This window comes from Benincasa hispida, chromosome 3 (assembly GCF_027475165.1).
Source record: "Benincasa hispida cultivar pf3 chromosome 3, pf3_genome.v1.1, whole genome shotgun sequence".
NCBI lineage: Eukaryota > Viridiplantae > Streptophyta > Magnoliopsida > Cucurbitales > Cucurbitaceae > Benincasa > Benincasa hispida.
Window position 1 is genome coordinate 33,027,875 of NC_143480.1, and position 19,889 is coordinate 33,047,763.

Here is a 19,889-nt window from a genome sequence, read left to right on the forward strand (position 1 = left end):
TACAAAAAATTTGGACATTATCTAAATTCATATTCCTTTAACATCATTATTCATCTCCTTTGTTTCCACAATTATCCTCTTGTTTTCAAAGCTGAATATATAGCTTTTGAGTTGTGAATAGTATATGATACTGTTCAAGTACTTTTGTGCAAATAATAAGAGAGAGAGAGGGAGAAAGAGGAACACTTGAACATATTTCAATCTAACAATAATTGACTCAACACACTTTGCTAATATCATATCATGAAAGCGGACTGTCACTGAAATAATTCAAATTATCTCATTGTTTAGAACTCAGTTCCATTGATCTTTGTTCTTAGTTTTTAGATATTTTTTTTCTTTTTTCAGTTCAATGATATGTAGTTAAAAGCAAATCTTTGTTAAATTTATCAAATTTGTTCAAGTTTTCTGTTTTAAGTACTGAAATTAACCCAGCCAAACTTTAACCCTTTTGGTTAACTTTAATTTTTAGTTTCAATTTTGTGCTTTTATCCTTTGAGGAAGTTTCAGAATACCTTGAATCTGATATGACTTATGAGACGTCTCAATATTGTGATTTATATTATTGTCTCTAATAAAATTGTTTTTCCTCTTATCCCATAAACGTGGTTAACACACGGTTCACTAATAAACTTGTGTTTATTTTTTTTTCTTTACGTTTTTTCTTTATCTTTGATTGTCAGATTTTTAATGCTAAAATTAAAATGTATTTATTAAAATTGTTATATGTATTCTTTAATCATGAACAACAACTATATAAATCGGTTCAAGCTCTTCAAAAGCCAATTGGAGCGAACTTTTAGGGCTTCATGGGCCACAATAAACTTAAAACATTGAGAAAATTGGGCCCGTTTTGAGTGAGTTATTTTCAATTCTATTTAGTCACTTTTTTTTCCATTAGGAAAAAAGTGATCAAAATTACTGTGCATTTCACAAAATAATAACAAATAACTGTTATTATGATTTATAAAACAGCCAATATTTCATATTAGTGTCCAATAAACAAATGTAATTCTAAGTTGGTCCTTATGCTTTCGTGCAAGCATTAAACATTAACTTTAAAGTCTTTCAACACGTTGAAAAATAAAAGCGTTTTAATTTAAAAGAAAATTGCATTTTTTCATTGATAAAAGCAAAAAAATGTTGATCACAAAACAACCTTTAGGACCGATGTTCCTATATTTCCTTTTAATCCCCATTTTAATTCGAATTTGTCTTAATTAGAAAAGAAAAAAGAAAATAAAAGCGAGTATTAAATCTAATTTTAATTTGAAATTTTCATCTTTAAAAGTGAAAATATTTATTTTTTTTTATTAGTGGTACGTGGAGGTGAGAGAATTGAATTGAATCTTGACCGATGGTTCACTACATTCTTGGTATACTTCATTTAATCAGTAGCAATGCACTTTTCTTTTTTTTTAATACAACACTTTTTTCTTTGTAATAAATTGATATAATTTACTATATAATTGAAATGTACAATCATTGAATAGATCATAAAAATAATAAGTAATATAAAGTTAATTAATGTCATCGAAGTACGTTTATAAATTTTTCAGAACAAATAAATGCTTCAGGAGCTTCTTAGAATTAACTCATTAATTATGCTATTAATGTCATTCAAGCAAAAAAGGAGTTAAAATTACAGTTTGTCCCTACAAATTTCCCCTCCTTCTATTTTGGTGCTCACGGTTCAAAAAAAGAATTATATTTGGGTCCTCAAATATTATCAAATGACATTTATTAATCGATCTCAATTTTCTTGACGTAATATCCGTTTATACGTTTGGACTTGATGCTATATTAGAATATAATATGGAGAAAATATAATATTAAAATATATGAAACATGATATATAAATAAAGAAAATAAAATAGAATAACAAAAATATGAAATAAGAGATTTTTCCAAATTCTCCATTTCTCCAAGTTTCTTTGAATTTGTATTACAAAATCTACCAATTGTCACTATTTATAGGTAATTTGGTAAATAGGAGGTGGATTACATGGACACTAATAGTGTATAATTTTGAGACACATGGACTACACATGGAGTAATGGGCAAATGTCACTTGGTTCTTTGACACTAAGAATGAGGATCTAAATTACCTATTATTTATATGAGTTGTGCGTCATTAAACCTTACTAGAAAAAACCCAATGGGAAAAAATTTAGTGAAGGAAAAAAGTACATATTTCATATAATTTATACTCCTAAAATATTTACTTTCCCTCATGAAAACATCACTTAAGATCTCTAAGTTGTTGCATTCCAATGTTGTGCACCAATTTTTCAAAGGTTACGGCTGGTAATAATTTTCTAAATAAGTCTATCAAGTTATCCTTCGAATAAATTTGTTGTACAGTGATGTCATCATTTTCTTCAAAATCATGAGTGTATAAAAGTTTTAGTAAAATATATTTTGTTCTATCTCCTTTAATATATCCTCCTTTGATTTGCATTATACATGTTATGTTGTCTTTGTTTAATATCATTGGAAGATTTTTACAAGAAGACAAGCCACATGTTTCACGAATGTGCTAAGTCATTGATATTAGCCATACACATTCTCGACTAGCTTCGTGAATTGCAAGAATTTCAGCAATTTGAGGAAATGGATGTTGTGGTCCGTTTCACTTATCACCATGATATAGCAGTTCCTCCACATGTAAACATATAACATGTTTGAGATCTAGTTTTGTATGGATCAGATAAATATCCAAAATCTATATAACCAGCTAGATCAAAATTTAATTTATTTGAATAAAACAAACCCATATTGATCGTTTCTCAGAGATAACTGAGTATATGCTTAATTCCTTTCCATTGTCTCTTTGTTGGAGAAAAACTATATCTAGCTAATAAATTTACTAAAAATGCAATATCTGGTATTGTATTATTAGCAAGATACATCAGTGCACCAATTACACTAAGATATGGTACTTAGGACTAAAAAATTCTTCATTTCCATATCGAGGTTGAAATATATCTTTCTTTACATCCCATGATATTCCCATTGGAATATTTAATGGATGTGTTTTGTCCATATAGAACATTTTCAAAAAAAAAAAAAATCTGTATAAGTTGATTGATGAACAAATATCTCATTTGCTAAATGCTCGATTTGCAAGTCAAGGAAAAATTTTGTATTTCCAACATCTTTTATCTCAAATTCTTTCTTAAGGTATTCTGTTGCCTTTGAAAGTTCTTCAGAAGTTCCAATTATATTTAGGTCATTAATATATACAATTATAACTGCAAATCATTACTGTGATTTTTTTATAAAAACATACAGACATATTGGATTATTTTGATATCCTTTTTTCAACAAATATCCACTTAGGCAATTGTACCACATTCGTCCTAATTGCTTCAATCCATATAGTGATCTCTGTAACTTTATTGAGTACAACTCCCGGGAACTTGATTTATACATTTCAGGTATCTTAAATCCTTCTGGGATTCTTATATAAATGTCATTATCAAGAGATTCATATAAATATGCCCTAGCAACATCCATAAGATATGTAAGCCCTCAATCCAAGTTTAGGATAAGCCAAGTTAACATTTGAGCCAAAAAGTTAAGGTGGAATGTACATTGGATTTAAGAAACTAAAATTTGGCTAAGTACTCAAAACTATGCTTTAACCAAGGAAGTGAGGCTTAGGAAAATTCTTTAATATTGGAATCATGTGTTGAAAAGGAAAGGTTGAAGTCATAGCATGGTTAGAAGTTTAAAATTTTCACTTGAACTTATTACCTTAGGTTAGACGCATACTAGGTTATGAAAGACCAAGTTGGATGCATACTTGAGTCATCTAGTAAGACATCTAGGGCTAAGCACACCTAGGGGAGCATGTGAGGTGGAACTAGGGTTGAATCCAGAGAGTGGAAGATTAAATATCTAGTGGAACCTGAAGGTCCTTGAGCGGAAACAGGATCGAACCCAAACCCAAATTTTATAGAATTTGCAATTTTACAAAATAAATATAGAATGTTATGAACTTTAATGAAAATACAACATGCTTACAAACAAATAAGAGAAAGAGAGAAAAGAGAATAAGGAGATGAAAACTAACCCTTGAAGAATGTTTCTTCTCATAAGAATTATCCTCTGTTAAATGGTCACGAACTCAAAACCCTAATTTAACTTAAATGGCAACCACCAAAAGGAGTCATTTGTATTCTCTGGGATGAGAATCCAGGAGTTTTGTGGACTTTATTTTTTGGAAGAAGAGGGGAATTCAGAGAGAGAAAAAGAGATATTGGGAGGAGAAAGCCAATTACAGAACTGTTCTGAAAAAATTAGAGAAAAACCTCTATTAAAAACAAAAGTGAAGAAGAAGAAGAATGAAGAATCTCCCAACCACCCACATAATACGTGGGTTGAGAGAGAATAAGGGAGAGAAGTTATTTCCCTCCCTCAATTTCAAACTTAAACTTAAAATTAAAATTAAAAATAAATTTAGTTTTGATATATATATAATAACCAACTTATTATATGTATACATATATATAACAATATATTATATCATATATAACATAAGTCCTATGGTTTTAATATTGTATCACATACAATATAACCTATAGTTTTAATTCCATCATCAACGATATTTAATATAAATTCAATTTATATTAAATTTAATTATATGAATCAAATTCACATAATTAATATTTGAATCATATTCAAATATTTATTTCCTCTCATATAAACTTTATATTATAATGTATCAAATACATTATAGTAATTATGTCATATATAATTAAATTAAATTAATTATATCACATATATTTAATTCCCTCAATTAATTTGAACAATTCAAATTAATCTAAAATTGATTCTCATTTAATCCTTGTTGAGCTACAAAGGGGACCTCATGGACAGAGGACCTATAGCTTAAATGTAAGATCTAACCCTTAACCTAGACGATATTGGGTTAGAATAGAGAAACAAGTTAGGATCAAAGAGGAGGAAAAATTATAAGTGTTTAAATAGATTGCTTAGTAGTTTGAAATAAGACATAACTAGTGAAAATTTGGTTAAGAATAGTGTCAAAAAGGAATTATGCGTTGGAAACCAAGGTAAAATAGCTTAAATACTAGATAATGCGTTGGCCTTGTATTGATGTTAGTGTTATCTATGCGTTGACTTTGATCATTTAGAGGTTATTTGGGACGTTGAAGGAAGCCAAAGTATCGTCAAGAGAAACGCATGCGGCAACAAATTTCTTTAGAGGTTAGAACAATGCATGCGACGACCTCAAGTTGCGCATCCAAGGGCACTGAACCTTGGATGTGGTGGATGCGTGCATGCGTACCGAAGAAAATGCGTTGATCGATGAAGCAAAAGCATGCGGTGCAAGGGCATGCGATGGTACGAGAGCATGCAGTGCAAGGGCATGTGGTGGTGTGAGAGCATGTAGTGCAAGGGCATGCATTGATGCGGTGCAAGGCATGCGGTGATAGATGGCATGTGGTGATAAAGGCATACGGCGATGGACGCGACAATGCTACGCGATGGATGCAGTAGTACTACACGATGGCATGCGGTGATGGATGCGATGGATGCGGCAGTGCTACGCGATGATATGCGACAACACTATGCATTGGTAATGTGCTATGTGTTGGACATGTGCTATGCGTTGAACACTCGAAGGCATGTGGGCGCATAGGATAAGCTAGTTGTATGCATTGAAAGAGTGTTGGTCATAATCTTAGGCGAGCGCATAGGAAAAAGGTAAGTTATGCGGAAGAGGGCAAGGATGCGATGCTTTGAGTTTTGACTCAAGTGATGCGCTGATGACAAAGCCTCAAGTTGAGGATGGCTAACCAAGAAAATAGCATAAGGTTAGAATGAACCTTGCGAGCACCTAGCATATGCGACCAAGTTGCACAATCAAGATTAGTAGGTCACATATGGGAAAAAGTGCTATGCAGCAATAGTTTAGAGAAACAATTCAAAAGCGCAAGGATTGATGCACACATGCGCCAAGGGGAATGTCCAGACATGTGATATAGAGGTGATCGGATGAACGCATATGTGGTTGACCCCATTGATGATTGGATGAACGTAAGTTGGCTTGCGATCATGAGAGTATGGAATGCGCCCATAAGTGATGCTAAATCATCCAGATAAATACTCTTAAAAATTAAGCAGATAAGGTGGCTTAAGAATATTGCATGCAAAGTGATTCTTATCTACTTAAGTAGGAGGTGTAAGGCGGAGATTACAGGCAAAGTAAACATTTTCGTTGGCAAACTAAGATTAAAAAAACTCAAGGCTTTGCTAGCAAGGAATTAGTGTTGGCAGCATGAAGGAAAGACATTTGGATTTTGAGTTGTCGCAAGGAGAGGAGCCCAGGATATCTATAAATAGGAGGGCTTGGCGTGAACAATTTACCCGTGCCATTTCCAAATTTCAAGTACTAAAATCCTAAATAGAGAGTTGACAATAAGTTCTCAGGCTACCGTTATATTTGTAGTACGGAGGAATCAGGAATTGCGTTGACAAGTTGAAGGGCCAGACTAACGCACAAGCCAGCACACGCTCAACGCATCGACCGGACGCCGTGACCATCAACGCAACGCATTGCTCACACGCACCTCCTACGCAAAGTCTGACGCCACAAACCCCCTACCCAACGCACTTTGCACGCGCGGCCTCGCCTTGTCACAAGCAGCAACACTCGGTGTTGGTTGAAATAACCTCTAAACAAACTGTTTGAGGTTTTTGGCTGAAGTTTTGAGTAGGATAAGCTAGTAATTTTGGTATAAAAGGATATTTTGAATATTTTAAAGTTATTTTGTAAAATAATGGTATTAATTGAGAATTTCATTGGAAAAGGAGAAATTTCAGGAAAACACTTCAAAAGTAATTTGCAGTAGGAAGCCTTGCAAACACTGTGAGTGGTTATTGTGTATTGTATGATTAATGCATTTCTATATATATAGGTGTATATATATATAGGGGATAATATCAACTTAGCATGAACAGGGATGCATGCTTATTATGTTATTATGCTTGCTAAAATATTGCTTATATGTTTGTGATGGAAACTGGAATTATACCCAAGATATATATAGTTAGCATGCTTGAAAAGGTATTTGGCGGGAAAATATAATCGGCTTCGGTCGGTGGAAAATCATAGTCGATGACGACCGGCGAGAAATATAGTCAAGTTACCTAAGCATAGCTAGTGGGAAAGAAATAGTCGATGTGCACATTGGCGGGAAAATAGGGTATAGGAAAGGTTTCCACAAGAATTGTTGTTGTGTTGCTTTAAATTACGCCAGAAATAGCTAGTAGTATGGCTGGGAATGTTTGACCAGCGGATGGATGATTCAGCGATTTAGCTCGAGAAATAATTGTGAACTTGTGGTAATGTACTCATAGATTATGTATTGATTTCCCAAAAGTATATTTCTGTAATCAAAGTTATTGTTTATTTAAAAGATACCACTCACTGGGCTTTATAGCTCATGCTTTCCAAATATTTTCTTTCTCCCCCCCTAGGTAGCGGAGCGAAGCATTCAGGGAAGAAGTCACCCAACCACCAAACACCAGGGACTTGGTAATCTCTTAGGGCATGACTCGGATTGGGTAGTGGAAAAAATCAGTAGGATAGCTAGATCATTTGTATAAAAAAAAAAAATTGTATGAATATTGTAGACATTCTAAGATTCTTAATCCTTAATAAGAGAAATATAGATATGATAGTTGTTCTAGAGGTAAATTAGAATTTCTTCATGCTCACTTCTAAGTTTTAGGCTAAGGCTCGGGAAGGGTGTGACAACTTGGTATTAGAGCAAAAGTTTACGTAAAACCTGGGGAAAAATGTGAAGGGTAACCAAGTCAATACTAGGTCAGTAACAAAACAAAGGTATATATAGGTCTAGGAAGTCGAGTTTGTATAGTATAAATAAAAACCTAGGGAATTGAGAATAAAATTGACATTAGTGTGAGGATATGAGTTGATGTAAAACCTGGGAGGAAAGAAGAAAGAAGGTTAAATTGATGCCAAGTCGGTATCGGGGAAAATGCTTACCTAGGATTTGGAAGCCGGGTAGAGTTGAAATTGGTTTGAGTCGAAACCTAAAAAAAAAAAAAAAATGGTAGATAAAATGATGTACAGTAGAAAACTTGAGATGAATAAGAAAGGTCCTAGTAAGACTAGGAAAAGTAAAAAATGATACCAAGTGGGTATCGGAAAATACTTAGTAACATACAGAGAAAAAATAAAAAAGGGTTACAAGACATCTCGAGAAAAGGAAAATAGGGTAAAAAGATTAGTTAAAAATTAGATAGTAATTTGAATAATGTCCACTGTAGGAAATGGATCCGAGCAACAGGACCTGGTGATGGCACGACTCTCGAACGTAGGAAGCAAACTGCAATGCTAATTTAAGGGGAAACCCTGAAATATCTGAGCATAGTTTAAATGATAATATTGAACATCACACTTCTATGACTAATACGAGATTATCGAAATCCAGAGGTAATAAGGGATGTCCGAGGTGTGGTAAAAACCACGATGGTCCATGTTTAATAGGGACCAGAATTTGTTATGATTGTGGTAAATACAGCCACATTCAGAAGAATTGCTATTATTTCTAAAGGAAAACCAAAGAAATACAATAGCAATTCCAGTAAGAAATAGCTGGAGGCTCAAGCAACAAAAACAACAGTGTGATGCCAAACCCGGAATTTGATCAAGAATTCAAAGGAGTTAATGTGGCTGGAAGCTCATCTCAGAAATGGGCACGAGAAGCCAAGAAGGACATACCCCGACGAATAGTCATTGAGTTTGAAGAACAACCCACAACTAAACCTGGTGATGTAGAAACATACAAATTTTGCATCTTCTGCAAGGAAATCGGACACGTGCAGGAGAGATGTCCATGGAGAAACGATCGACTACGAATTATTTTTGGGAATCTGTATATACAAGATAGGAACTAGAACGAAAACTTTAAAAGAGTAAAAAGCAGCCAAAGATAAAAATAGACTTAAAATGTATATAACCTATGTAAATAAATAAGAAGTAACATGTTTTGTATGCTGGGTGTATGTTTAATCTATATGTGCTTGCTTGTAGCTAAAATGCTGAGGAGTGGAAAACGTCGGACCGGATAGCACTCTGGTGACGAAAGTGGAAGTGCATCAAGTCATCTGAGGGAAAAGACGAGGGAGGAAAAACAAATGGATAAATTTTCCTAAAGGCTTCAAAAAAGTTTGGGAAATATACAGCCTGATCTCAAGAAAAAGTACAGGATAGAATGACTGAAATCCCTGGGAGCTAAAAACTTCGAGGGAATAACGGACCCTGAGGATGCAGAGGTTTGGATGAATCAATTAGAGAAATGTTTTGGGATAATGTGATGCCCTAAAAACAGAAAGGTAAGTCTTGGAACTTTCCTATTACAAAAACAAGCTGAAGACTGGTGGAATTTGCTAAAGAATAGAAGAGGTGACAAAGAAGAACTCTGTTAGGAAGAATTTCGAGAAACGTTCTTCGAAAGATTCTATCCTCGATCGTTTCGAGATATGAAACGAGATGAGTTTCCACAGCTCATGTAGGGAAGTATGACTGTAGCAAAATATGAATTAAAGTATACTGAGCTTTCAAAGTATGCTTTAAACATAATCGAGGATGAGAAGGAACGCTGCAGGAGGTTTGAGGTGGGATTAAGACAAAAGATCCAAACCCCAGTGATAGCAACTGTGGAGTGGGGAGAATTCTCGACACTAGTAGAAGTGGCGATGAGAGTGGAAAAGAGTCTAGCAGTAGAAGAGTTTAAGCCAAAGAGAGACTTGTCAACAAACAGGTGGTGAAGGGAGGAACGGAAAAATTTTACTCCCAGAATTGAAAATATGGAAGAGGAAGGGAATTGGAAATATTGGGGAGGACTCCGGACGAGAAAGTCAAATAAAAGAGTCAATGGCAAGTGTAAATAAAAAACCCAGATGTACAATCTGTAATGGGTATCAATGGGGTAAATGTTGGGAACAAACCCGAGGGTGAGCACGTACATGTTTAACTCAAGACACTTTAAACGAGAATGTCCCTAGTTGATAAATATGGAAGCTGGAAATATACAACAGAGGAATAACAAGGGAGTAAAACCAACGACTATGGGAGAAGGACGTAGTGTTGGAGGAAGAAGAGATGAATCAGGAAAGATGACATTGGGACAATTATACGGGTTAACTGAAACTCGGGAAGAAGATATGCCCGACACTAGAAAGGGTAAAGGGAAAATTTTAGAGGATTAAAATAGAAGTTGATTATGTAATTAAATTTTGTTAAACCAATCAATCAATAAAATTTGTTTATGAAATATTATTGGCTTAATTTCGAGGACAAAATTTTATTTAAGTGAGTGGTAAATGTAAGACCCTAACCCTTAACCTAGACGATTTTTGGTTAGAATAGAGAAATAAGTCAGGATCAAACAGGAGGAAAAATTATAAATGTTTAAATGGATTGCTTAGTAGTTTGAAATAAGACATAACTAGTGAAAATTTGGTTAAGAATAGTGTCAAAAAGGAATTATGCATTGGAAACCAAGGTAAAATAGCTTAAATACTAGATAATGAGTTGGCCTTGTATTGATGTTAGTGTTGTCTATGTGTTGGCTTTGATCATTTAGAGGTTATTTGAGATACTGAAGGGAGCCAAAGTATGGCCAAGAGAAACGCATGCGGCAACAAATGTCTTTATGGGTTAGAACAACGCATGCGACGACCTCAAGTTGTGAATCCAAGGGCGCTGGACGTTGGATGCGACCGAAGGAAATGCGTTGGTAATATATGGTGATGCGAAAGCATGCGGTACAAGGGAATGCAATGGTGCGAGAGCATGCGGTGATGCGAGGGCATGCGTTGATGTGGTGCGAGGAATGCATTGATGCGGTGCGAGGCATGCGGTGATGGATAGCATGCGGCGATGGACGCGGTAGTGCTGCTCGATGGATGCGGCAGTACTACACGATGACATGCGACAATGGATGCGATGGATGCGGCAGTGCTACACGATGATATGCGGCACCACTATGCGTTGGTAATGTGCTATGCGATGGACATGTGCTATACGTTGAACACTCGAAGGCTTGTGGGCACATAGGATAAGCTAGTTGTATGCGTTGAAAGAGTGTTGATCATAATCTTAGGCGAGCACATAGGCAAAAGGTAAGCTATGCGGAAGAGGGAAAGGATGCAATGCTTTGAGTTTTGACTCAAGTGATGCGCTGATGAGATAGCCTCAAGTTGAGGATTTCTAACCAAGAAAAGGGAATAAGGTTAGAATGAACCTTGTGAGTTCCTAGCATATGCGACCAAGTTGCACAAGCGAAAGTTGCACAATCAAGGTTAGTAAGTCACATATGGGAAAAAGTGCTATGTGGCAATAGTTTGGAGAAACAATTCAAAAGGCAAGGATTAATGGATGCATGCGCCAAGGGGAGTGTCCAGACATGTGATATTGCAGTGATCGGATGAACGCATATGTGGTTGACCCCATTAATGATTGGATGAATGCAAGTTGGTTCGCGATCATGAGAGTATGGAATGCGCCTATAAGTGATGCTAAATCATCCGGATAAATACTCTTAAACATTAAGCAGATGAGGTGGCTTAAGGATATTGCATGCAAAGTGATTCTTATCTACTTAAGTAGGAGGTGTAAGGCGGAGATTAAATGCAAAGTAATCATTTTCATTGGAAATGGAGAAATTTTAGGAAAACAATTCAAAAGTAACTTGCAGTAGGAAGCCTTGCAAATACTGTGAGTGGTTATTGTGTATTGTATGATTAATGTATTTCTATATATATAGGTGTATATATATAGGGGATAATATCAACTTAACATGAACAGGGATGCATGGTTATTATGTTACTATGCTTGCTAAAATATTGCTTATATGTTTGTGATGGAAACTGGAATTATACCCAGGATATATATAGTTAGCATGCTTGAAAAGGTACTTGGTGGGAAAATATAGTCGGCTTCGGTCGGCGGGAAATCATAGTAAAAGGACCGACGGGAAATATAGTAAAGTTACCTAAGCATAGCTAGCGGGAAAGAAATAGTCGATGTGCACATTGGCGGGAAAATAGGATATAGGAAAGGTTTCCACAAGAATTGTTGTTGTGTTGCTTTAAATTACGCCAAAAATAGCTAGTAGTATGGCTGGGAATGTTTGACCAGTGGATGGATGATTCAGCGGTTTAGCTGGAGAAATAATTGTGAACTTGTGGTAATGTACTCATAGATTATGTATTGATTTCCCAAAAGTATATTTCTATAATCAAAGTTATTGTTTATTTAAAAGATACCACTCACAGGGCTTTATAGCTCATGCTTTCCAAATATTTTCTTCCCCCCTCCCCCCAAGGTAGCGGACCGGAGCATTCAGGGAAGAAGTCACCCAACCCCCAAGGTAGCGGACCGAAGCGTTCAGGTAATCTCTTAGGGCATGACTCAGATTGGGTAGTGGAAAAAATCAGTAGGATAGCTAGATCATTTGTATAAAAAAAAAAAAATTGTATGAATATTGTAGACATTCTAAGATTTTTAATCCTTAATAAGAGAAATATAGATATGATAGCTATCCTAGAGGTAAATTGGCATTTCTTCACACTCCCTTCTAAGTCTTGGGCTAAGGCTCGGGAGGGGGTGTGACATTGAAGCTCTAATGGTACATGAATAATTAATTAAACTCCTTTGATTATATTATTCAACATCATTAACTGTTGGGCAGTCCACTAAAGACCGACAGCTTCACTCATCGCACTACAAATATATTTTTGTGTCTATTGGTTAAAATCAATCAATAGTGCAATGACCATTGCTGGGGTCGATGCCCTAAATCTCGTAAGGTGCTATAGTTTGTAATTGTATTATACAAACATCTTATATATTTAATAAAATATGTGATGTTTATTTGGCATTTAATTGTATTAATCCACAAACCAATAAACTAACATCCAAGGTTATCTCGTACCTTAAACATGAATGTAGAGACATATAGGTGGATCATGTTTAAGTGTTAACCTAAATAATCTATAATAGATGGATAAAGCTGGATACCTTATCCTGGTGATACTGCGAGTATGACCCACTTTGTAGATGTTACAATTGTTGTAAAGTGCTACAAATGATCTGATCCTGATCATTCATGTAGAGACATGTGATTGGGGTATTCTATACAAAAGAGTTTGTATAAGATCGAACCAAAAAAATTTTAGTCTTATTATATAATAGATTCATAATTGAGACTTACATTTAACCCAGGATGACCATAGGTAACAAGACCTGAATCTTGAGTGAGTTATGAACTCCTGCCTATGAAGGTGGTTCTTTGATTTGTATGGGTGAGAGTGGCCAGATCACCGACTCAATAGGCCTAAAATTTTGGGGATTTATCTAATTAGAGACGATATCCTACTCATTAGGAATGATGTAGGTCTACTTACTACAGTTAAGAACTGGCTAGCGACCTAATTCTAAATGAAATATCTGGAAGAGGCTCAGTTTGTTCTAGGCATACAGATCTCATGGGATCGTAAGAACAAAGTGCTAGCACTGTCTCAGGCATCGTACATTGACAAGATGTTGCTCAAGTATTTGATGCAGGACTCTAAGAGGGGCCTACTGCCGTTCAGACATGGAGTCACTTTGTCTAAGGAAATATGTCCTAAGACAAGTCAAGAGGTTGAAGAGATGAGACAGATCTTATATGCGTCTGCCATTGGTAGTTTGATGTACACGATGCTTTGTACTCGTCCAGACATCTGCTACGCTGTGGGCATAGTCAGTAGGTATCAGTCTAACACACGCCAGGGTCATTGGACCACAGTGAAGAACATCCTCAAGTATCTTCGGAGAACGACGGACTACATGCTCGTGTATGGTTCGAGGGATTTGATCCTTAAGGGATACACAGATTCTGACTTTCAAATTGATAAGAACTTTCGTAAGTCCATATCAGGGTCAGTCTTTACTCTTAACGAAGGAGCTATAGTGTGGCAAAGCACTAAGCAGGGGTGCATCATTGACTCCACTATGGAGGCTGAGTACGTAGTGACTTGCGAAGCTGCTAAAAAGGTCGTCTGGCTCAGGAAGTTCTTAACAAACTTAGAAATTTTTCCAGATATGTTTATCCCATTCCAGATATGTCTAGCCCATTACCCTCTATTGCGAACTCCAAGGAGCCAAGGAGTTACTGGCACGGTAAACACATAGAGCGAAAGTATCATCTGATTTGCGAGATAGTGCATCAAGGGGATGTGATCGTCATGAAGATCACTTTGGAGCACAATGTTGCTGACCTGTTTACGAAGGCTTTCATGGCTACAATGTTTAAGGGTCACCTACAAAGCATGGGTCTACAGGATCCCACGCGGCTGAACTAGGGCAAGTGGGAGATTTTATTATACTGGGCTTTTATGCCCTAGTTTATTGTTTTGTACTAAGTTTTTTGTACACCCGACTTCGCTTTAGGACAAGTGGGAGATTGTTGGGGTTTGTGCCCTAAAGTTTCGTGTCCTGTAGTTTGTAACCAGTATATAAACACCTGTGATTGTTAATATATGATATTTACTTCACATCTTGTTATTTTGCTCGATTATTTGTTTTATTTTCTTTATCACAAACCAATAAACATAAAATCCCTGGTTATCTATATGTGACTCAAGTATGTATATGGTGACGTACAAGTGGATCATGTCTTGAAAGATAACCAAAATGGTCTGTAGTATATAGATAAAGGAGGGACACCTTATCCTGGTAATGCTAGGGACGCGGCCCGCTTTGTGGAATGGTCACAAGTGTTGTGACTTGTCACAGATGGTCTGATCTTGATCATTCGTGTTGGGGACATATGAACGGGGGCGTCCTATACAAAGAGTTTGTATAATATCTAATCACGAAGTGTTAATGTCTCATTATATAACACCATTCATGACAAAGACTTCACTTCATTAGGATGACCATAGGTAACATGATCTCAATCCTGAGTGAGTTGGGAACTCCTGCCATTGAGTGCAGTCCTTTGATTTGTATGGGTGCGAGTGGCCAGGTCGCAGATTCAAACCTATCATTTTGGGGATTCGTTTGATTTATGAGTTGGGAACTCAGCTACACAAGATAGAATTCACTCCTTCCCTGAAGCAGAGATAAATAAATAGATGGCTCCCTTAAGTGCTGATTCCGGGGCTTGAACGATGTAGCGTCACACACCTTCTCTCGACACAACTTTCCATGTGAGAGGCAACATTCCTTGCTGCTAGCCGTCGTCTTGCTGCTCAACCTCACACTGTTCCTAGAATTGCCAGAAGACCCCGGCGAAACCCTTTAGCCGTCAGACCACTTCAGTTCAAAAGGGGGCAAAGTACTCAAAGCACCCCACTCTCAACTCCAACAGTCTCCACTGAAAGCGAAAAGAAGAGACGAGATGACAATGAGGAATTCGGAAACATTCTGAGTAACTTGGAGGAAGGAAGAGGACTGCCTGAGGCAGGGGTTGTAAATCAACCACTGTCGATGGAGGAAGTGATAGTGGCGGTAACTGAGGAAGTGGCGATGACGGAGGAAGTTGCAGTCATAGAGGAAGTGGTGGAAGAGGAGACAAGGAGAAGCACTCTGGCTATAAGGGATCCTGAGGAAACTACATAAGTAGAATCCTATGAAGGACCCATTAGAGTCGCATCAGAAGAAGTCATGGCAGAGAAGCAACAAGAAGTGGAAGAGAAGAAAAAAATAAAAAGAAGAACAAGAAAAAGAAGGTTGGAAAAGGTGAGTCATCCCATCATCGCAAAGAGAAAAAGAATAAAGAAAATAAGGAGAATGAAGAAGATGAGAAGGCCAAGCTAAGGAAAAGTAAAGAGAAGGGAGAAAGGAAAGATCGGAGGCGTGAGGAAAGACGCTTGAAGAAGGAAGAAGAAAAGAAGAAGAGGGCTACAAGCCCAGAGATGGATGGAAAATTAACCTCTGTGAGGGAGGATAGGGGGGAACTAGGGCAACTTAGGGAGCCAACACAACCTAAAATAACGCAATTGGTTGCAGCCGACGAAGGCGAAGAAGGAGAAGTTACCCCCCTAATGCGGCGTCGCAAGGAGAATGCGCTGCAAGGGTCTACCGTTGACCCTTCAATTTTGATCAATGCATTAGAAGAAGAGGAAAAGAGGAGAAAGGAAGAGGAAGAAAAGAAGGAAAAAATGGCACAGGCACAACTCATCATCGCAGAAGGCGATAGAAGAAGAATACTACATGATGAGAAAGTGCGTCGTAATAACGAGATCTCGAGGCTTGAAGAAATAAGGCAGATCGAAGAGGAACAACGCCTTTTGTTGGCCTCTGAGTAGTTTGTGGAAGAGTTTGAAATAGAAGTAAGAGAAAAGGAAGAAGAAGAAAAGAAAAAGAAGGCAGAAGAAGAAAGGACAATGAGAGAAGAGAATGAGAGAAAGCGCGAAGCCAACAAGCAACGTTTAATTAAGAAGAAGGGCAAGGAACTTGCTGAATGAGAAAATGACGAACAACGCAAGGAACAGAAAAGAAAAGAAAGGCAACAATCTCGACTTGCATTGGCCAAAAGAAATGGCAAAGCTGTCGCAAAAAGCAGCAAGCTCGCGTTGGCAAAGGTGTGTCCATCAAGAAAGAAAGAGAACGACAATTTATTGATGGAGATAGGCTTTTCCCTGTGCCGACGCCACTACCAGATCTAATCACGAGGGTGATCGTGGAGCATGGGTGGGACACATTTTGCCAGTGCCCAACCATTGTTGTTCCAAAGGTAGTGCGCGACTTCTACCATGGACGGCTACATGGCACCAAGAATGTGGTGACCATAAAAGGGCGAATGGTATCTTTTAGTACAAGGTACATCAATGAAAGATACCAAATAAAGGATATCCCGGATGCACCAGGCAACAAAATCATAGATGATCTCATGGAAGAGTAGATGGAAGATGTACTGCGAATATTAACGCAACCGAGCACTAAATGGTCGGTTTCTTTAAAAGGCATCAAGACCCTGGCGTCCAAGACTCTTCTTCCGGAGGCACAGCTTTGGGTTTACTTGGTTAAACGGCGGCTGATCCCAACTTCCCATGAAAAGACAATTTCAAGTGATCGAGTTATGGTCGCATACTGCATTGCACGCGGCATTCCAATCGATGTAGGCTGGTTGATCGCAAGACAAATCAGGGGTTTTGTGGGGCACATAAGAGGGTAGTACTTTTTCCCATGGACAGTGTCAAGTTTATGCCTATCACTAGGTATGAGCATTGATGAAGAGCCAATGGAAAAAGTTCACGACCTGATAAACGTCAAGATTTTAAGGTTGCTCCTCAAAGATTCCCCACATTTCCCTAAACTACCTTTAAAGAAGCCCGCAATCGATCTCAATGCGCCGCAAGAACCCAAGCCAAAGAGACAACGCAGAGATGATAAAGGAAAAGAAAAGGTCCATGAATTACCATCGCAAGAGACATAACTTTTAGACCCCTTACCCTTAGTAATCCGCGCTTCAAGCCCTCCCACACAACCTTCTTCTTCTTCCCTTCTTGAGCACTTTACCAACCGTCTCCTTGCCCCAAATTCTCCAACCACATATCAAGCAGCCTCATTCTTACCTTTAGCATCATCACTGCAACATTCCCTTCCACCGCCGCATGTTGATGACCCACACGATTTAAGTGAAGGCACCTCTGCCCAACCCCAAAACGTTGCTGGCGAGACATCGCAGGCACAACCCAATGTCGCCTCCTTAGCTGCTGAGTTAGCAGAAATGCAGTCCCTCTTCTCCAACAACAACAACTCTTCGCTCAGCAACAAGCCTTCTTCAACCAGAAATTTGATGTGGTAATGGAGCAAGCCGATTATATACAGCACAGTGCTGCTACGTCAAGGGAGGCGTTGATCAATATTCAGCGCAACATTTATACAATCCATCGCCAACAAAGACAGCTTGTGGAGCGCAACCATGAGTACTTTAATTTTCTGACAGCATATCTTCATGGTCCTATGATGCCTCTGCATCTCAGGTAGTGTCTGATGTTCGAAGAGACTCCACCCGTACCGCATCAGAACCCTCCTCCAGACCCTCCTGCTCCTCAACAATAATCTTTACATTTTTATGCGGCCATTCTATATTTTGATTCAATTCATTATTTTTCTAAGTTAACGAAATTCCTTGATTCTTTGTACAGGTCAACAATTTTTGTATTGCGTTAACTTTTAATTATTTGTATACTTAGTGAATTTTCAATACAGCTAATTAGCAATTCTCTCTATTTGCCTATATCTTTTTCTTTACCATCCTTTATCAATAATTACGTTATTCTTAATCTTTCTTTTTGCGTTATTCATTGCACTGCCATGATGTATAATATGTACTCACTTAGAAACATTTCCCATACTTTGTAAATTTTAACTAACACTTAGTTAATTTGTAGTTTAGCAATACTTTACCTTTTTCCCTTCAAAGTTCTGCTCAAACCTTTCTTTTTAAAATTTTTTCTAAGTGTTTGTCTATTCTGTACAAACAACGCAATGAGGACCTTGCGCATCTCTAAATTTGGGGGTGGGGAAGGTCTGAGCAGATGAGATCAAGATTATGCGGTCTTTAAGAAAAATGCATTCATTTTTCATTTAAAAAAATATATTTTCATATCAACTCCAATGTCAGCGTAAGGGAAACCCAAAACATTCCCAACCTGATAAGAGTTAGTTGTGAAAGGAACCTGTTCGTAGTTAGATGTACACATGACACCTGTGGGAGCAAGCCAAAACGAAGGTGGGTTTCCAAGAACAACGTAATATGAAAAAGAAAAGGAAAATAAAAGAATGCAAGAGACAACTCCTCTGAAATTCATGAGTTAAAGTTGAATTGGCACACAACTGTGGTTGGATGTTCACATGACACCCGTGGGAACAAGCCAAAACGAATAGTATAACCATGATCAACAGTCTCTAATAAATGATGCAAAATTTAACCACCGCACACAGACGCGTAAAGTTGTTTTGATAAATAAGAGGTAAACATTATTTTTAAAACTAGAAAAGTATTTTTGAGCAGAAATTTTTTGTATAGAAGAATAAAGTAGGACTTTGATACGACTTAGCAAGGATAGAAGAAAATTGCGTTGTCAAGTAATGTGCCTAAGTGGAGCATTCGGAGCAACCAATCAACACAAAAATATAAGATAGGAATTGAACTTTATTGCCTTAGTCGAAGATATGCTTGAGGACAAACATATATCTCAATTTGGGGGTGGGATAACTTGTAGAAATACAATAATTATTTATACTGCTTTATTTAGATATTGCGGCCAAAAGAGAGGAAAGTTGCGTCAATTGTATGGAAATTGGTTAAGAAATACAATAATTATAAATTGTTGTCAATACACCCCACTAACACCATTGCGATGGTAGAAAAGAATATTTCAAGTCTGTTTTGCAGGAAATCCAGTCACCGTATGCGCTCATGGCTCAAGAGAGAAAGATTAACGCATCTACGTCGCATTACGCCCATCAGTCAGGAATGAATAGACGATCAACGCAATAACGGCGCATGCGACAATCGATCCAGAGCTGAACTTCAACCGCATGTGATAATAAAAACAACACCGGATGCAGGCACACGATCGAAGATGCAAATGAGCAATGCAATCACGGAGGATTTTGACACGTGTACAACTAACCGTTGTGCATTTTCAACGGACTGATTGCATAACAGAAGGAATATTTATTCCACCATTCTTGGAATTTCAATAACAATAAAGTGGGGACCACAAGTCAGAGAGCCAAAGCATTCATCTATAAATACCCTCAAAGAATTCACTGAAGGATATACTGGATACGGGGGATAATTTATACGAGGCTATTGAGA